Source organism: Lissotriton helveticus, chromosome 1_1 (assembly GCF_964261635.1).
Source record: "Lissotriton helveticus chromosome 1_1, aLisHel1.1, whole genome shotgun sequence".
Classification (NCBI taxonomy): Eukaryota; Metazoa; Chordata; class Amphibia; order Caudata; family Salamandridae; genus Lissotriton; species Lissotriton helveticus.
Window position 1 is genome coordinate 1,737,038,853 of NC_136057.1, and position 13,121 is coordinate 1,737,051,973.

General features: G+C 45.0%; 1 protein-coding gene across 1 annotated transcript in view; it reads left to right on the top strand.

Moving 5' to 3' along the window:
- Window positions 1-13,121, top strand: part of WDR83 (WD repeat domain 83) — a 253,276-nt gene that overhangs the window by 102,356 nt on the left and 137,799 nt on the right. The gene's annotated exons all lie outside the window — the stretch shown is intronic.

Below are 13,121 nucleotides of genomic sequence, written 5' to 3' on the forward strand. Positions count from 1 at the left end.
GGCTTTATGTGGGATGAAAAACTGGGTAGGGGGGGTCTCTCAAAGGGGCGTGGCCAATGTACTCAAGGGTGTGGCTTAAAAACACATAAGCTAGAAATCTGTGCTTAGCATAGTGTGCCGCCCGCTTATATTTTGCTGCTTCAGTCATTGCATCCAGAACCATGATGCAACAAGTAACATCATACCTACAAGTCAGAACTATTGACTTTGTCAATGGTTGTTAGTTGCATAAGATAAATAAATAGCAACTGTGGCTTGTGTATAATATTGAAAAAGCTTCCACTTACAGCCCTGGTGACACCACAACAATGTTGCTGCGCCTGAGTTTCAAAAAGAGAAGGGAAATCAGAGAGAAAATTACTCTCTTTAAAGGAATTCCCTTCCCCTACACCACTCACCTGGCATGACGTCATGCCGTAACTTCTTCACTAGTGAGAAGTGAGCAGTGTGAGCACGCGCACATCCAGGTCCGGCTCTAGGGTGGTGTGATCGATGCCACCGCACCAAGCGCTAACTTGGGCTGGGGGCGCCATGATTATTGTTTTAAAAACACCAGATGCCACATTCCTTGTCCTAGCAATTTTCAAGCATCAATAAAAATGAGACCAGACCTTTGTCTGGTAGAAGAAGTTTTGACTCATCATAGCGCAGAAGGTTAGTATGCCTGCTGCAAAGAATGTGTCCCATTCAGATCACAAATTGCATACACAATAAATAGGCCAATGGGTTATCGCTTTTGTCAGAGAGTTCCTTATGTTACTTACAGTTTAAGAGCTAAAATCCTTATATGTTCCTTGCAAAAAATGTGGGGCAGACACCTCGGCAAATCGTTCATCCCTACATGTATGCCCATAAAACCTCTTATTCGTTATATGTCACAACGTATTTTGTAATGTGTAAATACCAATAAAAATATTTTTTTAAAAAAAAGCTAAAATCCTAATATAGAGGAGTGAACTATTAACTGTCAACTGCAAAGAATATATTACAGCTACATTTTTGCCTAGTCTTTCCTTATCCTAATATTGAAAAAACGGTTCATTTAGGTAGAAATCATGTCTTATCATTAAAGGAAACCCCTAACAATGGTGTTACTTTTTCAAATTCTAAATGTGTGCTTTTCCAGACTAAGGACTCTTAAGCTATACTGCCTACCAGTATGGATGTCATATGACTCCTACACCTTGTAGGCCTCTGTCATATGTAACATTTCCTAATCACTGATTTATACATGTATGATTGTCTCCGTGCAACGTATTTGTGATGTTAAGTGTTCTGACACCTTAAACTGGTATGAGTGGTGCTATAAAACTAAATAAATCTAAGAGACAGAGGTTATTGAGATTTGGGGGGGCATTGTCAAATGGTGGTAGTGAGAGTATCCGTGGCAAGGTGGTCATTGGGGAGGGGCGCCAACAAACATTTTTGCACATGGCGCCACCAGTACTAAAGCCAGCTCTGCACACATCGATGTGCCTGCTGTCACTACAGTCTGGGAAAGAACGGACCACCTGTGCCAGGGCACAAAACCGAACCCGACAAAGACCCGTTTCGAGGCCCCCTTTAAATAACTGCTGGTGCACCGGTGAGACCCGGCCAACTTAAAACCCTGGGCCCAATATGATGTTGGGCTCCCAAATTCAAAGTTGTGGAGCATTAGTTTGCCTGCATGTGCATCTCAGGACTAAAATAACATGTGGTGCTGCAGGAAAAAACAAGGTGCTTTGGAAGAGCCATATGTGTAGCAGACAACTTTAGAAAGTCATGACGGAGTTAAATCGGTAGAGTTATGTGTGGGCTTCTTTTCCAATAGCAGGGGCTAAAGGCAGGCAGGGAACGGGGGTAGGGGAAGGAGCGGGCCCAACCTCGAAGCTGAATCGTGCAGCATCCCTTTTCATTCTATTACTGGAGCTTACCCGCTACTCTGGAGTGCACCACTACCCCGTTGTGTACTTTTCTGTGTTATCTGACGCACATAAGCCCAGCTAATACACCAGCTTTCGGACATCCTGCACCCCTTTAACTTGGGCTTAAATACAGCACTTCAGACCTACCCTGTCTCCTCCACATCCATATAGCTGCCAGGTTACTAGGTCCATGTATGATGTGCAGGTCCCGTTCAGGTTTTTTTTACTTTGAATTGTGTGACTTGTAGTCCTGTTTTATAATGCTGTATAGGAGACCACAAATTCAAATTAAAAACGCCGTACTGGAGCCGGCTCACCTGGTATACTCTATTCCTCACCCATAGCAGCCATGGTGTCAGTTATAGAAAAAAATACACATACAGGATAGTGGAGGATCTTAGGGAACGATTTTATAGACCAGCGCGGAAGTAATCCCCAAATCTAACATGAAAATACTAACGCAACCACGAGTCTGTCATGCCTGTTTAAGGAATGAAAAGCAGAAGCACAAGTATAGACATCAACTATGATCAAGGGGAGTCATTTTGAAAGGACGGAATCCCATCACTCGCCGGAGTGACATGCTTTATCATCTGGTATCTCCTCTAGGTTTCAAGTCCTAGTGCAGCCGAGGGCTACAACCCCCTCACTGTGAGGGAGGAGCTCAGGGATGTTTTTTTGTAGTCAGTGTGATGGATCACTAGAACCCTTCAGAAGGGAAGACTTGAGAGTGATGGGCGCAGTGCATGTGTAACAAAGTGAAATGCAGATAAAATGGGCTACCGGGAGATAAAACTTTATTCATTATCCCGTGATGTCCAGTTTGTTAAAAAATTACGCCCTTTCTACTCGCCTGTATTGTTGAATTGTTGCCGCCACTCTCAGGATTACACGACGCGGGACGGTCTGTGCCGGCAGCTCCTGAGGTTTCCTTCTCTGCTGCATTACCATCACCTCCTCTCCTCATCTCCCCAAACGTGGATCACGCGCTGTCCGGACTGCAACATCCAGAGGGCAGCGGCGCGGTCTCGCGGGAGGAGTAGTAGCCACACCTGACAGCGGGACTTCGGGACTACAAGGCTTGACGGAGGCTCCCGCGGCGCGGGACGCCCTTCCTACTCGCCTGTTGTTGAATTGTTGCCGCCACTCTCGAGATTACACGACGTGGAACGGTCTGTGCCGGCAGCTCCTGAGGTTTCCTTCTCTGTCGCATTACCATCACCTCCTCTCCTCCCCAAACGCGGATCACACGCTGCCCGGACTGCAACATCCAGAGGGCAGCGCGGTCTCGCGGTAGGAGGAGGAGTAGCCACACCTGACAGCGGGACTTCGGGACTACAAGGCTTGATGAAGGCTCCCGTTGCGCGGGACGTGCGCGGGCTCGCCCGGGCCAAGGGCGGGCCCGTCCTTGCCCGTCTGTGGCCGTGTGAGGCCGGGCTGGGCCCATTCTCTTGGATTTTCCCACGAGGACTCAACGTTTTAGGAAAGGACTGGCAGTTAGACTTTATTATTCAGTTATTCTTTTTTTTGTGAACTCTCCTCCTGAACGTATGCCTGAGTTGTGGTGTATGTGACTTATATACATTAGCATTAATTCTGTTTATATTGTCACGCCAGAGTCGGGACATTAATATATTTTAGTACTTGAATCTAACCATCATATACAGGTATGGGGAAAAGGAAAATCACTAGTCCAAAGCTAAGTGTAACAAAAAGAAATCCAATGGATTCACAGCAAACATTATTGAACTATTTAACAGGGCTATGGGGGCCTTGAACAAACAGATTTCCTCAGTAGAGGAGTCAATAGCGGACGGTTCTTTACAGTCTACCACAGAGTCAAATCACCAGGAAGCTCAGGTGTCACTTACTCAGGCTGTGGCACCAACCTCTGCTATAAACGGGTGTATACAACATATCTCTGAAGAGACTTCAATAAGTGATCCTGACTCCCCAGAAAAAACAGAAGAACCCCCCTCTGGACGAGAGCTTACGTCCTACCAAAGTATTCGGATCGGAGGGTAGGAACATTCCAGGGCGGGCGAAACCAATGAAACTGGCTAAGAAAGGACAGACGAGTTTAGGAGTAAAAAAAGGTTCCAATAGAGGCAAAGAAGAGAATGGCAGAACCTCCAACGCGCTCACCAATGATATTAAGAATCAAACTATACTGGTGGAAAGATTAGATCTTTACCTCAGAGTGAATTTGGACCAACTGAGGGGTAGACTAACCCTTATAGAAAACCATATCACTAGTAATAACAACAATCAGAATGGTGGCACTACTGTAGGTAACCATGAATACAGGGGGGAGGTTGTGAGGAATAACACAGAGTCAGGTCCCCTAAGTACCATGGAAAGAGGCCATTCTAAGACTAAGGATAAGGAACTCTAAACGACAGGAATTCAATTCCCAAAATCAGGAACTGACAATATAATAACGGTTCCCCATACACAGCCTAAGTCGAACAAATTGACAACAAGATCAGTAGCTGATCAAAGGGATGAGGGGTCAACGAGTTTACCAAAAGTACCAACTATATTGCCATGTCCCCCCCCCCAGAATTCACATACTAGACCTTTCACTTCTTTAGGCCAAATGTGGAACAATCCTAGCACAGATTCATTACTCCATCTTCCCCCGGAGGCTACTCCTAATGTAATAGTCTTGGCAAACGCTCCCAAAAAGGGCCTCTCAGAGGATGAATCCTGGGAGTCGCTTAGAAATAAATCACTGCATTGGTTGGGTGGGAGGACAGGGTTAACTGATTTATTATTTGGAGAATTTAAGATGGTAAGAAGGGTTCAGTGGGTGGGAAATTCTGGGAAGTCGCTGTCTGGAGATTGTATTGTTTTAACATTCAGATCCCCGGTATTGGTGAGGAAAATAGTCTGGGAGGTTGGAAATGATTTTCTAAACACGAGAGGGATAAGTATTCTCCCCCTCGGCTTCTTTTATCCTCCGACAACCAGGCTCCTGTATGACTTAAAATACAGAAATACCACGGCATTCATGGGTGAACGTTATGGCCCCCAACAACCAATAGATTTAATTTATTATCCGGACTGGACGAAACTGACTGACTGGTCAATCTTAACTATAGTTCTCCAGGCCTTTTGGGAGCTTTAACAAACCCAGGAACAAATCAGGCAGACCACAAGCCTATAATTATCCGGACATCTCCAGCTGAGGACTTTAACAGTAACTTGAACTCCCCTAATCTGTACAATCTAGTTACTACAGAGAATTACGGCTTGTCACCACACATGAATGTTGTCCCAGATAAAGAAGGGGTTGGTAGTACGGAAAGTCCCCTTTTAGGTGGAGAGCCAAATGATCAGGGCTTGACTCTCTCGGATTTTCCAGACGTTCAAGCACTTAAAATATTATTCTGGAAAGTAGCTGGTCTCCGTTCCAAAATAACCAATGACATTTGGCTGAGATTTGTGGGGGATTTTGATGTCCTCTGCTTGCAGGAGACATGGGTTACTTCACCAATCCACATGGAGGGGTACAAAACTTACTTTACATCAGCAATTCCTACACCCTCTGGGAGAGCCAAAGGGGGTTTGACAATCTTTATCTCCAACCTCATTAAGATTAAGGAAGTTACTGCACTTAGAATGGACCCTAATTTCCAAATAATAAAGTTAAATATGAATAAAAGTGGCACCTATATCCTGATGAATTTTTATAATAATCTCCATCAGGACCAACTATTGGCAACTGTAAAGGATATTTCTCTTTCACTTCAAGAATCACATAATTTGCATTTTAAAAATTCATTGACAATATGGGGGGTGACTTTAATTTAACCCTTTGTACCCACAATAATATGAAATCAAACTGTGGTATCCAGGATGAGAATAAAAACACGTTGGCTCATTTTCCTCACACACCAATTGGTGACTATTTAAATGAAACACTGTCTATCCTGGATTTGGGGCTGTCAGTTCCACTTATCCACACTTTTAATGGGAGGGGAGTCTCAAGCATTATAGATTTTACTTTTGTTTCACGTAACGCAGCGTCCCGCATTCTGAATTTTAGTACTCAAGACAACGCTACCAGCGATCATTTTCTTAATAGTATTACAGTATCGCTCCTAAACAATACAGAGAAGCGAGACTCATTAAGGAAATATGGGCAAGGATCTTTAACCCTAGATAAAATAAATGGGTATTCGTTAAAAATGGGATAAAGTGGATCCATTTGTGTTCACTGCTGAGGTTGTGAAAAAGTCCTTAACATCTATTAAGAATTGTTTAAATCCAACTGCTACTAATAAAGAGATCCTGGATAGTTTTTAAAATATTACTAATGTAGTAAAACTAGCATTGAGTAGAAAGCTGAATGAGGGTAAGGGAAAAACCAAAGGATGGTTTAATGGTACTTGTACAAAAGCTTACTCAAATCTTAAGAAAGCCTTACAAAAAACAGACAGAGACAAACAAGCAATAGCTAAACTCAGAAGGGAATACAATCAGGCAATAAAGTACAGGAAAACAGAGCTGAAAAAGGAACTCTGGATTCAACTGCATAATAGCTGTAAAATTGAATGTGAGCTGCCTGTGCCATAAGTTGGCAGGGTATGCTCAGACGTGAGTCCCTTGCTCACTTTGCCACTGGATTCAAGCAAGCCGGCTGAAGACGGCTGAAATGCCAGAAACCGGTCCTCGGAAGCTTGTTTCCGGTCCAGGGAAGGCATGGCTTGGCAGTTCGGGCTGGACTGTTCCCATGAGGCACAGGGTCAGACTGATTTGCATATGGCCATGTCTGAACTGGGGTGGCAGAGTGGGCTAAAGAACGGTGATGGATTAAACCCAGATCTGTTGACTGGGTGTGAGTGTTTGATTGGTTCAGATGCTCCGTCCATCACCACCCCCTTTTGTACCACTTTGTTCGCCATAAGTTGGCAGAGTATGCTCAGACGTGAGTCCCTTGCTCACTTTGCCACTGGATTCAAGCAAGCCGGGCTGAAGACGGCTGAAATGCCAGAAACCGGTCCTCGGAAGCTTGTTTCCGGTCCAGGGAAGGCATGGCATGGCAGTTCGGGCTGGACTGTTCCCATGAGGCACAGGGTCAGACTGATTTGCATATGGCCATGTCTGAACTGGGGTGGCAGAGTGGGCTAAAGAACGGTGATGGATTAAACCCAGATCTGTTGACTGGGTGTGAGTGTTTGATTGGTTCAGATGCTCCGTCCATCATCACCCCCTTTTGTACCATGTAAAATGAAGGACAGCACCACTTTTTGGAAAGTTCTTAAGTCCCCCTTTCTCTCAGATAAAAGGGATATTCCAAAAGTAGACATAGCAATTGACGAAGCTCTCTGGGTACAACATTTCACAGGGATTTTTAACAGATCGACCCACGACCATTTGGTCCAAAATGTTAAGGAAATAACTAGCCCTCAGTTTTCCCCATAGATCTTGGTATCACCCACTTGGAAGTTGAGCGAGCTTTGTTAGCTAGCAGAGGGGGAAGGCCCCAGGCCCAGATGGGGTCCCAGTAGACTTATTTAAGCACAATCTGGAACTGTGAACCCCATTACTGACCAGAGTCATCGAAGCATCTTGTGCTAAGGGGCTTATAAAAACATGGTCGGAATCCATTCTGGGCCCGATTTTTAAAAAAGGGTGACCGCCAGTCTCCATCTTGTTACCGCCCAATATCTCTGCTAGACTTTCTAGGTAAAGCAATGGGGAGGATTATTCTTGAATGATTGCAGCAATGGGCAGGTGACAATAATAAGCTAAGCGACATCCAATTCGGGTTCAGAGAAGGATTGGGTACCACGGACCAAGTTTTAAATTTGACCCTACTTACTGGCAAATATGTTAATGCAAAGGATGGGAACCTGCACATGGCTTACGTCGATCTTACTGCAGCATTCGACTGCGTAAGCCACTCTAAACTATGGGTGATCTTGTCTGAGATAGGAGTAGAGCCACCCCTCTTAGATTTCCTACGGGAACTGTATTCCAACGCCACAGCCAGGGTGAGGTTCGGTAAGAACGGTGAACTCACGAACTCATTTGGTGTAGAGAGGGGGGTAAGGCAGGGCTGTGTCCTGGCGCCCTTCCTGTTCACCTTATATACAAATGGACTAGAGCGTGCCATGTTGGAGGGGTGCCAGGACTTACCTTTGATTGATAAACGCCCTATTCCTGCCCTGTTATATGCCGATGACACCGTGATTTTAGCCCGAACCCGGGTAGAACTGCAACGCTCCCTGACTAGATACCTTTGTGATAAATATCAAGAAATCCTTTGTCATGTCTATTGGACCCAGATCTGAGAAGACCAGGGAGATCTTTATTGAAAATACTAAACTAGAGAACACTAAGACCTATCCCTACCTGGGTGTACTAATAGACGATGAATGCTCCTGGAAGCAGGCTATTGAAACTAGAAAATTACTTTTTATTAGGGCAACAATAGCACTAGTCAAGTTCTCTCAACGGTTAGGGAAAAAAACCAGACGGAACTGATTAACATCTATCGGGCAAAATGCTTAACTATAGCGACTTATGGAGCGGGAGTGTGGGGTTACAGCAAGGTTGAAACCCTCCAGAAGGTAGAGAATAACTTTCTGAGGTTTCTCCTTGCCGTACCCCGCATCACCTCAACATATAGCTGCCATCTGGAACTTTGGTTGCCATATCTTACCGACATAGTCAAACTCCAACCAATCCTCCTGTGGCACCGTATATGGTCCTCTACCAAAACCATATTCACTCAAGCACTTTTGCAAGATTGCCTTTCTTTGGAATATGGACACAGGATAGGCTGGTTGGCTTATAATAAAGACTTTTTAAATGACTTAGGTTTGATAAGGTATTATTATTCCCCTACATCAATTTCAGAAATTCCTAGAAAGGGCTTCAAAAAACTGTGTCTAACCCATTTAGAACAAATACGGGTGACCACAGGGGCCTCCACACCTACTGTTCAGCACATACTAGCAATTCAAACAACTCTGAATATGCAGCCATATCTAACGTTTGAATTGAGCGGTTTTGAAAAATTCCTGTTAACCCGCTTTAGGCTGAACATATTCCATCATTTGGTGTCTTTTCCAAAAACAAATGATTGGTCAGCTACTTTGATGCTGTGTCCTTGTGATGACACTTCGGCTCAATCATCAATACACGCAGTTGTCTTTTGCAAGTTTTATAAAGAACCTAGGAAACTATGGTTAATCCCTTTACTAAAAATTCTGGGCCTAAGATGTCGTCCAGCCTACCTTGCTTTGCAACTTTTGAAAGATCCTAGCTCTGCTAAAAATATAGCCCAATTTTTGAAGTTTTGTATAAGGCACAGGCCAAGTTTAGGTTAGGACATGTAACATACTTATTGTAACAATCCTTAAACTTTTAAACCTGACAGTTACGTATTGTTTGTCTACTATCGCTTGGAATATCTTGTATCATTTGACCTGCTGGTACTGTTTGTCAACCTTTTAACCTGGAAAAGTTTTCAGGATGATATTTTTATTTAAATAATTTTTTAATGTAAATTTTATCTGTATTTTTATGGTATTTATACTTTTGAATACCGAATAAAGGATTTTTGATTTGATTTGATTTGACTGCATATGTCCATAAACGTGGTCTACATGTTTCAGCCATATTGATTCCCCTGGAATCACAGTTTTCTTCAGGACCTAGATGGTATGATGCTACTGCATAATAGTGAATGTGAGTTTAAACAAACAATGACATACAAAGGTTTAGGGTAAATACAACCTTAGGTCTTGTTTCTCCCGAAAATACAGGATGAAGTTAACACCTGTAAAGGAAACATACATAAAAGAGGTTCAATACTTGTGCTATATATTCAATACGTAATCCCACCAATGGATCGTCGTAACCTGTACCTAACAAGAGGGTAGTCAACAGATTGTGTATCGCTTACCCGTACTCACGAGAAAGCTGGCCTCACCTCACCTCACTTGGATACAGCTCAGTACGAGGGGGCAAGAAAAGCAAGAAGACAAGAAGGCAAGTTTGTTATTAGACATCTAGTCTAATGCCTCTGTTCTTTCTTGTTATGCAAATTTGCCTAAAAGTCATGCGACAACTCATTAACAACCTGGTGTACACAGTATATCTCAATTGAGATCCTGTGTCAATTGCAACCGTGTACTTTAATCTTATATGTTGCAATATTGCTGAGGATATTGAGGCTATATAGCCTCAATGCTTTATGTAAAAAGTGCCTTAATATCAGCAATGAGCACTCTCTGAGACCAAGGATTCATTTACATACATACGTACATAAAATTAGTCCTTCATTTATTCTGCCGTTTAGTCTAGTACCGCATAGTTTCTTAAAAACGCGGTACACATGGCCACCCATAAGCAAACACTCTAACAGCATAGAGATCAAAATCATAAAAAATGTACTTCTGCCGCTCGCACGGCTCGATGCTATTAATGCGGGCCTCAGTTTCACATTTACACACCTAAGATAATCTAGGAATCTGCCCATTGTTTCTTGAAAAGCACAGTGCAGATAGCCATTCATTAAAAGCACTCTCACAGCATATAGATCAACAGCATGACAGATGTATCTCTGCCGCTCGTCCGGCTGAGTGCTACTAAAGCGGGTATCAATTTAACATTTATGCGCCTAAGAATACCAGTATTTTATAAAACAAAGAAATCTAACATGAGCGCTCAGGATCAACTCACTTATCCGTTGGTACCCCGGTCTGGAACTGAGCCGCTGATGGAGGTAACCGGCGGTAGGTAGAGTTGTGGTATTTATATCATGTGCATATCCCAGGTGATTAGAATCTGGAAAATGGGGGCCGCTAATGATGATGTTGTTTCCGGCCTCGCAATTCACTTGTATACATGGGAGTGGTAGTTCGAAAGTAATCTTCGGGACTCCTGTGGCGAAGATAAAATCGCTACACGTGTGCTGTTACTAATAACCTCATAAGCAGCACCCACAAACCCTATGCATTATGGTAGTTGTGGTCAGCCACTAAAACGAAAAACACTTGTATGAATATTGTTTGTGTTGTGTTGCACCCTCTGGTGCAAAAAACAACAAGTGATGGACTGAATGTGGATCAATGTCACACACTCCCCCAGTCAAAAGATCTGGGCCCAAATCCATCGTTTTTTTGCACTCCACACCACCCTGGGTCAGATAATGGCTTTATGCAAATCAGCTCTGACCCTGTTGCCCCATGGGAACAGTCCAGTCCGAACTACAACAGCCATATCTTTCCCAGACCGGAATCAAGCCCATGGGGCAACAGGGTCAGAGCTGATTTGCATAAAGCCATTATCTGACCCAGGGTGGTGTGGAGTGCAAAAAAACGATGGATTTGGGCCCAGATCTTTTGACTGGGGGAGTGTGTGACATTGATCCACATTCAGTCCATCACTTGTTGTTTTTTGCAATTGCCGCCCTAAGTGCGCTGGGGATGCCCAGACGTGGGTCCCAGGCACTCCACACCACTTGGAGTCAAGCTAGCCGGGCTGAAGAGAGGTGTTACCTCGAAACCGGTCCGGTCCTCGGATGCTTGATTCCGGTCTGGGAAAGATATGGCTGTTGTAGTTCGGACTGGACTGTTCCCATGGGGCAACAGGGTCAGAGCTGATTTGCATAAAGCCATTATCTGACCCAGGGTGGTGTGGAGTGCAAAAAAACGATGGATTTGGGCCCAGATCTTTTGACTGGGGGAGTGTGTGACATTGATCCACATTCAGTCCATCACTTGTTGTTTTTTGCAATTGCCGCCCTAAGTGCGCTGGGGATGCCCAGACGTGGGTCCCAGGCACTCCACACCACTTGGAGTCAAGCTAGCCGGGCTGAAGAGAGGTGTTACCTCGAAACCGGTCCGGTCCTCGGATGCTTGATTCCGGTCTGGGAAAGATATGGCTGTTGTAGTTTGGACTGGACTGTTCCCATGGGGCAACAGGGTCAGAGCTGATTTGCATAAAGCCATTATCTGACCCAGGGTGGTGTGGAGTGCAAAAAAACGATGGATTTGGGCCCAGATCTTTTGACTGGGGGAGTGTGTGACATTGATCCACATTCAGTCCATCACTTGTTGTTTTTTGCAATTGCCGCCCTAAGTGCGCTGGGGATGCCCAGACGTGGGTCCCAGGCACTCCACACCACTTGGAGTCAAGCTAGCCGGGCTGAAGAGAGGTGTTACCTCGAAACCGGTCCGGTCCTCGGATGCTTGATTCCGGTCTGGGAAAGATATGGCTGTTGTAGTTCGGACTGGACTGTTCCCATGGGGCAACAGGGTCAGAGCTGATTTGCATAAAGCCATTATCTGACCCAGGGTGGTGTGGAGTGCAAAAAAACAATGGATTTGGGCCCAGATCTTTTGACTGGGGGAGTGTGTGACATTGATCCACATTCAGTCCATCACTTGTTGTTTTTTGCAATTGCCGCCCTAAGTGCGCTGGGGATGCCCAGACGTGGGTCCCAGGCACTCCACACCACTTGGAGTCAAGCTAGCCGGGCTGAAGAGAGGTGTTACCTCGAAACCGGTCCGGTCCTCGGATGCTTGATTCCGGTCTGGGAAAGATATGGCTGTTGTAGTTTGGACTGGACTGTTCCCATGGGGCAACAGGGTCAGAGCTGATTTGCATAAAGCCATTATCTGACCCAGGGTGGTGTGGAGTGCAAAAAAACGATGGATTTGGGCCCAGATCTTTTGACTGGGGGAGTGTGTGACATTGATCCACATTCAGTCCATCACTTGTTGTTTTTTGCAATTGCCGCCCTAAGTGCGCTGGGGATGCCCAGACGTGGGTCCCAGGCACTCCACACCACTTGGAGTCAAGCTAGCCGGGCTGAAGAGAGGTGTTACCTCGAAACCGGTCCGGTCCTCGGATGCTTGATTCCGGTCTGGGAAAGATATGGCTGTTGTAGTTCGGACTGGACTGTTCCCATGGGGCAACAGGGTCAGAGCTGATTTGCATAAAGCCATTATCTGACCCAGGGTGGTGTGGAGTGCAAAAAAACGATGGATTTGGGCCCAGATCTTTTGACTGGGGGAGTGTGTGACATTGATCCACATTCAGTCCATCACTTGTTGTTTTTTGCAATTGCCGCCCTAAGTGCGCTGGGGATGCCCAGACGTGGGTCCCAGGCACTCCACACCACTTGGAGTCAAGCTAGCCGGGCTGAAGAGAGGTGTTACCTCGAAACCGGTCCGGTCCTCGGATGCTTGA